This window comes from Grammomys surdaster, unplaced genomic scaffold (genome assembly GCF_004785775.1).
Source record: "Grammomys surdaster isolate TR1022 unplaced genomic scaffold, NIH_TR_1.0 169, whole genome shotgun sequence".
Taxonomy (NCBI): domain Eukaryota; kingdom Metazoa; phylum Chordata; class Mammalia; order Rodentia; family Muridae; genus Grammomys; species Grammomys surdaster.
In genome coordinates this window covers 3,448,766-3,458,718 of record NW_021604617.1, presented here as the reverse complement: position 1 = coordinate 3,458,718, position 9,953 = coordinate 3,448,766, and the positions used below count along the sequence as shown (strand labels likewise).

The following is a 9,953-nucleotide window of genomic DNA, read 5'->3' as shown; positions in this document are numbered from 1 at the left end:
CTCCACTTTCTGGTAGTTCTGGAGTGTTGACTGCAAACATCGACCACACAATTGTTCTTTATTAAATGAAGATTAAATATGCTTTAATATGCAAGCCAAATGAAGAAGAGGTTTTGCTTTGTTTTTAACTGCAGTTTAGTTAAAAATGGTGTCAGATACATGACCAGATTTTATTCCAGATATTTCTGCAAAGATGAATTTGGTTACGATTTACATTTAAACCAGTGACCTTTGAATAAGGCAGATTGTCCTCACTAATGTTAGTGAGCCTTGTGGCAAGCTGAAAGCTTTAGTAGAATTTAAGATTGATGCTTCTTCAGCAAGAAGGAATCCTGCAGCAGTTGCCTTCCAGTTTGTACAGTAGCACCAACACTTACATCATTCATTTTTTTCTTCACGGGATTTCTAACATTGAACAAGAGGCATTTGTTTTAACTTCTTTAGTCTACTTTTGAAGCTTCAGTTTTGGCTTGCCCTGATTTGTAAGACAGTGAATATCTCTACCTTCCCAAACCACCAAGAGTGTGCAGCATGCAGCTAAGAAGAATGCAAAGATCCTGGGGCAGGCAACCTACTTAAATAGTTCCAGCTTAAACAATAACACTCTTGTTGTTCCAAGATTGAAATAAGCGCACTTTGTAAATTTCAAGTTATTTATGAACAAACTGAAGCCACACTAACCATAAAAAGGTGCATAAATTGAGAAAAGGTCTAAAGGAGAAAACTTAAAGTCTCAGTTAATTCTGTCCTGATATGTTTATTAATTCACTGGAGAACATTCCCTAATTCTGTAATTTACTCCAGATAGATCTTCCGTAATCCTACTTAAAAAACCCAGTCCCCAAATTTGTTTACTGTCTTACTGGTTGCTTGTACACCCTGTTTCAGCAGGATTCTCAGCCCCCACATTTCCCCAATGTTCCTACACACACACAAGAATTGTACATTTGAAACTTCAAGGGAGACCAAAATCTTTTAGTGAGATAAATCAGCAGGTGAAAGCACCGTGACCAAACCTCAGGTTTGAGTTGGAATGCCAGAATAGAAGGAGAGAAACCATTCTCATGGCTGTCTTTTGATCTTCAAATATGTATTGCAGCTTAAACATGCTTAGGGCCAAGGCTGGGTCCTGCTAGCTGTTTTTAGTGTCTCAAGTGGTGACCTTCTCCATAAGAAGCTCATAGCATGATAGTGGGTTTCTTAATATCACCCAGATGGAGAATCTGCCTCCAATGCTGGTATGACAACACTGTATAACATGTTCCTTCTTGCTTTTGCTCTGCTTGCTGGTTGGAAACACATCACACAGCCCCTGCATATTCCAATAAAAGCTGTCATGCAATGACATGAATATGAGCTGGGGTGGGGGACCACTTGAGATCTACTTGCCTTACAAATTAATGTATTGGCCTCTGAAATTTGACAGATGTTAGTCTAAATGTTCCAAATACAGTTCTAAGCTTTCTCAGACCAGCAAGTTAAGAATCATTGTTCATAATTTCATTATTTTTAAATTATATGTACATGTGTACCTGTGTGTGGGGATGAATTTTTGAGTGAAGGCACTCACAGAAGCCAGAAGCATCAGATACCTCCGGAGCTGCAGTATAAGTTGGTGTTGGGAACTGAATTCAAGTCCTCTGCAAAAGAAGTATTGCTGAGCCATTTTTTTTTCTGGCCCTACAGGATTTTTATCAGTACCAATGAAATCACAAGAACTGGAAAGCTTACTCCAGATCATGAAGTTCTTCAGTACCAGAATCAGATTAGATTTGGACCTTGTGTCCGTCCTCATGCTTCATTATAAGTTTTTATTGTTTAGTTTTGTTTGGATCTAGCACATGATTACGTAACATGAAGTATGTAGGGCCGTGGAAGGATGTCTTGATTCTTGGCTGGGAATGGGTTGTTGAACCCGGACTCCCACTGTAGAAACAGCAGGTGTTTGGCCACGCCCCCAGAATCCAGGCTAATACACCTGGTCTACCTCTCCATTAACCTGCACCTTACAGACACATTTGGCAAGTAGCCATTCCCAGAGAGGTTTGTGTCACCATCCACACCTAGAGGTAGAGGGCGTGACTATAGGCTTCAGCCTCGAGAGATTTCCGTATTCATGAGTTACCTAAAGGCCAGGGGGCATAGCTAAATTAAGTTATTCTTTCTCAGTCCCTCCTCTTCCCCCTCCCCTATTTAAGGCAGGCCTGCCCTGGCTTAGATTGGGGGTGCACATCCAGATTCAACTACCACACCATGACAATAAAACTCATGAAACCCATGGACTTCTCATATCATTGGGGCCTGCCACCGCCAAAGCTTCCAGCCTTTGGAACTCCAGACTTTCTCCCGTTATTGGGACCCTCCGGTGTGGAAAGCCCCCACGGGTCTCCACTGTGTTTTTTTCCCCACAGAAATAGTCAGTCAATTGATGTGTTTAGAAATAATGAACACACAGATAAATAAATGGCTGTTTACTGTTGTAGTTTGTGACATCCTTGGTGTTCGATGATTAAAAAGGCCATGATGCCTAGGATATCACCTCTGCTCTTTAAAACAGCATTTTAAAAACAGCTTCTGAAGCCTTACTGATTATCCTCTCTGCTTGTTGATACTATGTATGCTTTCACATGATTACTTGATAAAGTATATATACTCTTACAAAAGAAATGCTGTCAAATTGCATGTGTATATTCGTTTAAAAAATGTTATGGGAGATGGCTTGGGGGTTAAAGTGCTTCAGGTCCAGAGAAGCCATGTAAAATGCTGGTGGGTCAGTTGTCTTGCCTGTGATTTCAGCCTCTGAAGACAGAAGCAGGGATGTCTCAGTCAGCAAGACCACCCATATGGGCCAGCTCTAAGTTTGATTGACAAAGGATGATTCCTGACATCAATCCGTTCTCCACACACCCATATATATTTACCCACATGCAAGCAAACATGTGTAAATATGCCTACACACTGTGAAAATAGAAAGAGGGAAAAGAAACAAAAGCAATTTTTTGGCCATCTAGAAAAATGCACAGTGTGAATGTTTTGCAATGGTAGCCAAGAAAGTCTATAGGTGAATGCGTGTTCTTCATTGAGTCTAAGACTTGACGTCAGTCAGTTATACACCTGGGTATTACCCATGTTATATTTATAAGCTGACAGTGTCTCAACAATCAGGTCACATCATGAAAGTTTTAAAAAATTAAAAAAACGGCTTTCAATTCAATTATCATTATTTTCCCATCCTATGTTGTTAAACAATTTTACTTCTTAGAACAGTGTTCATTATCCGTCACTGCTCTGAATGGGACCAGCTCTGAAATGGAAGTTTAGAAGGCTTTTAATTTGTAAGGATAACTTCATAATAAGAAACAGCTTTATATTCTGTCTATCTTTTTCCAGATAATGGTCATTTGAACAGCTTCTGAGTATAGAAGTTAGTGTTAAAAATATGAACTGTATTGCTGTTTGGATGTTAGCATTTAAATTAGACTTTCAGTGTAGAAAATGCTCAACTTTTCTTTGAGATTGAAGGTGGACACATAGCTGGTCTGATGAAGGCAATATGTCAAGGTTTGAATAACAGTGGATCTAGACACTTAAGGGGTATTTGGGTAGATTGGGGTGAATCTGTCTTGGAAGGCATTGTTGTGAATTAGGGATAGCAATCTTTAGAGAGAAGAGATTGAACAGGGATGGTATAGAAATTTAAAGTATATAATTAATTCTGTGGATAACCGGAGAGAAATATATAAAACAATGGGTAATTCTGAAATGAAGCAAAGGATTTTGGTAGAAATAAGAGCTAGGAATGGGCCTGAGAAAGCCAGAGCCGGTTTGCAGGCAACTCAGTAGTGGTCGTGCTTCCAATACTTCGCAATCATGTCTATTATGTCCTATAATGGAGGGGCCGTCATGGCCATGAAAGGAAAGAACTGTGTGGCCATCGCTGCAGACAGGCGTTTCGGGACCCAGTCCCAAATGGTGACCACGGACTTCCAGAAGAACTTTCCCATGGGTGACAGGCTCCACATAGGCCTGGCCGGCCTAGCCACTGACGTCCAGACAGTTACCCAGCGTCTCAAGTTCCGACTTAACCTGTATGAGCTGAAGGAAGATCGGCAGAGCAAGCCTTACACCCTCATGAGCATGGTGGCCAACCTCTTGTATGAGAAACGATTTGGTCCCTACTACACAGAGCCTGTCATTGCTGGCCTGGACCCGAACACCTTTAAACCCTTCATTTGCTCTCTGGACCTCATTGGCTGTCCCATGGTGACGGACAACTTTGTAGTCAGTGGTACCCTACTCCGAACAGATGTACGGGATGTGTGAGTCTCTCTGGGAGCCCAACATGGATCCAGAGCACCTGTTTGAAACCATTTCCCAGGCCATGCAGAACGCTGTGGACCGGGACGCCGTCTCAGGCATGGGCATCGTTGTCCACATCATTGAGAAAGACAAGATCACTACCAGGACGCTGAAGGCCCGGATGGACTAACCTGTGCTCTAGATGGACTACCTGTGCTCTGGTCCCATCTCCCTTTTGTTGTTTTTCTTTTTAATAAAATCGCCTTTCAAAAAAAAAAGAAAGAGCTAGGAATGGACAACAGGGAATTCATATCACGGAGAGCTAATGCGTACAACACACACACAATTCTATAAAGATCTATGCCCATGTTCAGCATGTAGAGAAGCTTACTCTCAGAGAAAAGGCAAACCAGCTGCCATTTCTGAGCCTGAACACAACCATGGCTCATCAGAACCTTTAAAATCAATCATTTTCATTTAAGATTCAGTTAATCTCAATTCTTTAACTTCCAAACTCTTAATTGTGCTAGCTTATTTTCATGCCCAAGAAACACCTTCCTGTCTAGAAGAACAGCATTTATAGAGTAAGGAGAATTTACAGAGATCAATCTATTTGAAAACTACTTGTTTAAAATATTGTGAAGTCCCACCAGGGTATGTTGTTAGTGACTTCATTCTGGGTTGGGAATGTCCTCCTAGAGGACAAACCCTAACTCATGCAGTCATTTGATCTCTGTAATGATTTTATAGGCTTTTAAAGGTAGAACACCAAAACCTTGTAAAGACATCCTACTGAAAGAAAAGAAAAGAAAAAAGAAAAGAAAAGAAAAGAAAAGAAAAGAAAAGAAAAGAAAGAAAAGAAAAGAAGAGAAAACAAATAAAACTAACAAAGAAAAGCACTGTCACAAATTTAGAGAGGAGGTCTGGATGTTATCTATTCTTGAGCCCATATGATCAAACACATCATGCTCAAAATTTAAAAACTTCCATAGTTTACTGTTATGTTAGTACTTTGCCAGGATCCATTTCTTAGCTTATCTTTTTTTCAATGTGACTTGAACCTTGTCCTGTTTCCACGGACATCCTCACTGGATAAGAGTCACTGAGGATTTACCATAACTGGGACACTTTGATGAATATTTGATGTCATCTCCACATCACCTTATATAACAAATATAGGAGGTAAATATTGTCTTCAATTCACAGATTAGTCAATCAAAGCTTAGAGAAGATTCTTTATCTAAGATTCAAAGCTATAAGATCAGAATCTTGGGACACCCATCCCAAGGAATTATTCTTACACAGAATGCTATTCTGTGTCTCAAGTGAAACCCAAGTGAACATGTTAACCATCTTCTGGCTGGCCATGTTTTAAAAAGAACATTTTTGAGAAGTTAAACTTGATAAAGACAAGTCTGTTGACGGTTAGATATCAGTTTGTTTTTTAGTAATAAAATAGGATTTTATTTTGTGAAGGTAAATTCCTTAATGATTTTTTTGGTCTTGGATCCACAATAGAATGTTCTGACGGTTCCTTCCAAATCTGCTCAGTCTTACTGAATTTCTGATATAGCAGAATACTGGTACAGCCCATTAAACTGTCTATTTTAAAAGATCTTTGAGAAATTAGTTTTCACAACCATGATGAAGGGCTTCTGGCTGTATCCAAGGGGTTAATAACTCTGTCATTAGTGATAGGCAATTAAATGTTGACACTGTGCCCTGATGGTGTTCATGGTGACATGTCTGTTCTTTGGATGGGTGGCTATGGTTTCTTCTGTATGCTTAAAGTACTGGAGAGGTAATGTAAATTATTTAAACTGTAACAGATTTTGAAATAAAATGGTTGTAGTATTTTACTGAGAGACCAAATTTTTGGGTTCAAACTCCATCTTAGAGAACCTGACCTAATTTTGAACTCAGTTAAACTAACAGGTAAGTACTTAGCATTAGTTTTCAGGTTAACTCCCCCAGCCCAACAAAACCTGAGCCTAGCTCCAGTTTCTAGGCTAACCCCAACAAGACCTGTGTCTCCAGGTTAATCTTCCCCCCTACAAACTCAGTGTTTAACACCAGTTTCCAGGTTAACCCCAACAAGCCTGCCCTCTACCTAACAACCACCAATTAGCAAGAAACAAGTTAAATTTATGCACAAAATTGGCTCCCAGCACCAGCCAATTATGTTAAAGGCCACAATAGAACACCAATTAGATAGTTTCCAGGCCAGAAACATTCACCACTCTCTTGCTGCTTTCTATAAAACCTTGTCTCGATGAGTAACGAGTGTTCAGGGCTTTTCCTCCACCTGAACCATCCTGTAAGGAGTTGGTGAGGTAAGCCTGTGCTAGGTCAAATAAAGACCCTGGTGTAATTACATCGGATTGTCTCCTGACTGGTCTTTCAGGGTTCCAAACACTTCCTTGGTACTACATTTTCGTGCATTGGCTGAGAAGATCTCCATGACTTTTAGGATCACCAAGCTGTAGGGTTCAAATCCCAGTCATTCTTTGTAAATTTCAAGTGCTGCCACATTTGTGATTCTGTTCTGGAAAAAAAGACCTTGAATCTGTATCCATGGCCAAAACACAGGACATACCTTTCTGGGAGCCGTGGCTATGAAGAACTAGATGTTCTGAGCCTCGATGTGGGGTGGGCATGGGCTTGAGGAGCTGAGGGCATCCACCCATCTGGAAAAAGGCCTTGAATTTGTACCCGTGGCCAGGATGCATTTAGGTCAGACATGTCCAGTAGCCGTGGCTATGCAGGGCCAGAACAAGTTCTGAGCCTCATCGGAGGTGGGCGTGGACTTGCAGAGCCAAAAGATGCTGCCCACCAATCTGGTTCTTTTCATCTTTGCAAGAGCCACCTATTGGTTGTTTCTTGTTTCTTCCTGATAGAGAGGAGAGGTCAGATTTGTGTTTTTATGTGTTACAGAGATGTGTGTGTGTGTGTGTGTGTGTGTGTGTGTGTATGTGTGTGTGTGTGTTTGTGTGTATTTGCCACTTTCTGGTTGTTTCTCATTTGTTTGATAGAGAGGAAAGGTTCCATTTGTGTTTTTATGTGTTACCTGACAGAGAGGAAGGGATGAGTTTCTTTTTTGTATGAGTGTCACTTTCTGGTTGTTTCTTGTTTCTGCCTGATAGAGAGGAAAGGACAAATTTGTGTTTTTATGTGTTATATTTGCGTTTCTCATTACGAGGTGGTTTTGACAGATGTATTAACATAGGAAAGGCACCCTCAACCCAATTAGAATTGCTCCTCAGTCATTTTAAGGATGTCAAACCTAGGGATCGGGTAGAATCTCTTAGTCATTATTAAGAAAGATAAATTGACCACATTCTGCAGGTCAGCATGGCCTGCTTTCAATACTAACTGGTCCCCAAGAAGGATCCTTTGCCCTGAGATTGGCCCAAGGAACATAACTTTGGCCATTCAGACCATATACCTTAAGTGGTGGTTAGGCAAGACCTCCTAGACGACTCATCCTCTCCACTTAAACCGTTTTTGCCTAGACAACAGACAGAAGTTCTTGCCCTGGCTACCAAAAAGACCAAGGATACAAAGGAAGAGATACAAGATCATCCATAGTCTTCTGCACCATCCCTCTACCCAGTCCTCCAAGAGAAACAGAGGAGGATGTTACCTTTCCATCCCTACCTTATTTAACCCCTCAGGTAGAACAGCAGCAGCCGCTGGCAACTCTGCAACGCACAGCCCCATTGTAGGCAGGGGGAGGGGGATCTGTTACAGGGACACAAAGCTAACTGGGGCTGCCACCTAAGTCTGTCATCCTGACCTTGTGCACATTTGAGCCAGTCGATGACCAAGGAAATCAACCCTGTCACTATTGGTCCTTTGTCATCAGTGACGTTTATAACTGGAGAACTCAGAAGTCTCCCTTTTCAGCCAATCTCGGAGATCTAATCAATCTCGTGGAAGTGATCTTCTTCACCACCAGCTCACTTGGGATGATTTTCAACAACTTTTGTGGGTTCTTTTCACCACAGAAGAGAGGGAGAGAATCCAAACAGAGGCCAGGAAGCTGCTTACTAGCCCCACAGGGGAGTCCACCAGTAACCAAGCAGCTATCGATGCTAATTCCCCCTAACTCACCCAGACTAGCATTTTAATACTGTTGGAGGTAAGAGGAGGCTCTTGGTCTGCTATCAGGCTCGGCTGGTAGGTTTCAATATGGCCACAAGACAGCCCACAAATCTGGCCAAAGTGTATGATGTTAGGGAGAAAAAGAAAGCCCTGCAGCTTTCTTAGAGAGGGTCATGGAAGCATTCTGACAATATACTCCCGTGGACCCTGAATCACCAGAAGCAAAATCAGCAGTAGCTCTAGCTTTTATTAACCAGGCATCACCAGATACCAAGAGAAAGCTCCAGAGAGATGAGAGGTTAGGAGAAGAGTCTGAGAAACATTGTGATTGTGGCTGCAGAGAAGCAGATAGGAGGACAGAGGCAACAGACTCTTTTTTTTTTTCCATACAAGTAGCTTTTATTTGGCAAACTGAAGTTAAAAATAATTAAAGGTAAGGCTTATATCTGATAATTTATGATTTTTATAATTTATTTTTTCTCAAATCATAATTTATTCACACAGGGGTTATAAACACAGAAAGGCAGGATGTGGGGAAGGGAATGACAATGGAGTGTGGGTGTTCAGGGGGAATACAGATATCATCAGAACCGGGTATCAGCTGGGTGAAGGTTCAGGGGACAAGTCACTATGACTCTGCCTATGACTCGTTTGTCCTTATCTAAGTTGGTATTGTCTGCCAAGGCTACTTATTTACAAGGTCTATGACTACTCAGGCTTGTAAATTTCCACAAAAGCTGCCTGTTTACATTAGCTTATAGCCATCTGTTTCAATGTTTTTCCACTGAGACCCAAGACTTGGTATTAGTATACATGTATGACAGGCCTATTGCTAATTTTAGGCCTATGGCTGATTTCAGGCCTTCAGTGTGTAAGCAGGGCTGCCGCTGACATCTCTTCCCTTCTCTAAGTATAGAAGGGCTGTGGCAATTCTAAACTTGCGAAGGCGGGGATAGAGGCCTGACCTCCAGTATTTGAAGGGGACCTTGTAATGGCTCCAGTCCCCCTGTTGTTGTCCAGTGAGGCATGAGGGCCATACCCATCCTGATGTCTTTTTCCTGGAGAGGGGATACTTTTGACATCAACCCCTATGCAGTCAGGCTTGTCCCTCAGGGAACCCAGATAGATATTTTTATCTTTTATTTATATTCCCTTGCAGTGCTTAGCCTCGCAGCCTAAGCAAGAATTCAGATCGCCTGTCAGAGGGGGTTCTGGGTGGCCCCTCTCTGCTTGGTCTAGGGGCAGAAGTCCCCCCTTTTAGGTTGGGTGGAGATGGGTTTTGGAAACACCTTGTATAAAGTAACAACCTCATCTTGAGTCTCGTGGTCCTCCATAGCTAACTTATGATAATGTATCTGAGTAGGTTTTGCTACCAAATTATTTATCTGTTGTATCACAGAGTTAGTCCGCCTATTTGAGAGCCAGGGACCAGCAGAAAAAAGCAAAAGGAACCCAAATAATGGTCCCAAGATGGGAGGAAATAGGGTTGACAACTTTCTAGAGGCTGAAAACCAATTCTTGTACCAGCATTCATCTGTCTCTTTCTCTCT

General features: G+C 41.6%; 1 pseudogene; it reads left to right on the top strand.

Moving 5' to 3' along the window:
* The first annotated feature begins 3,870 nt into the window (after positions 1-3,870).
* LOC114620429 lies at positions 3,871-4,489 on the top strand (annotated as a pseudogene).
* The last annotated feature ends 5,464 nt before the right edge of the window (positions 4,490-9,953 follow it).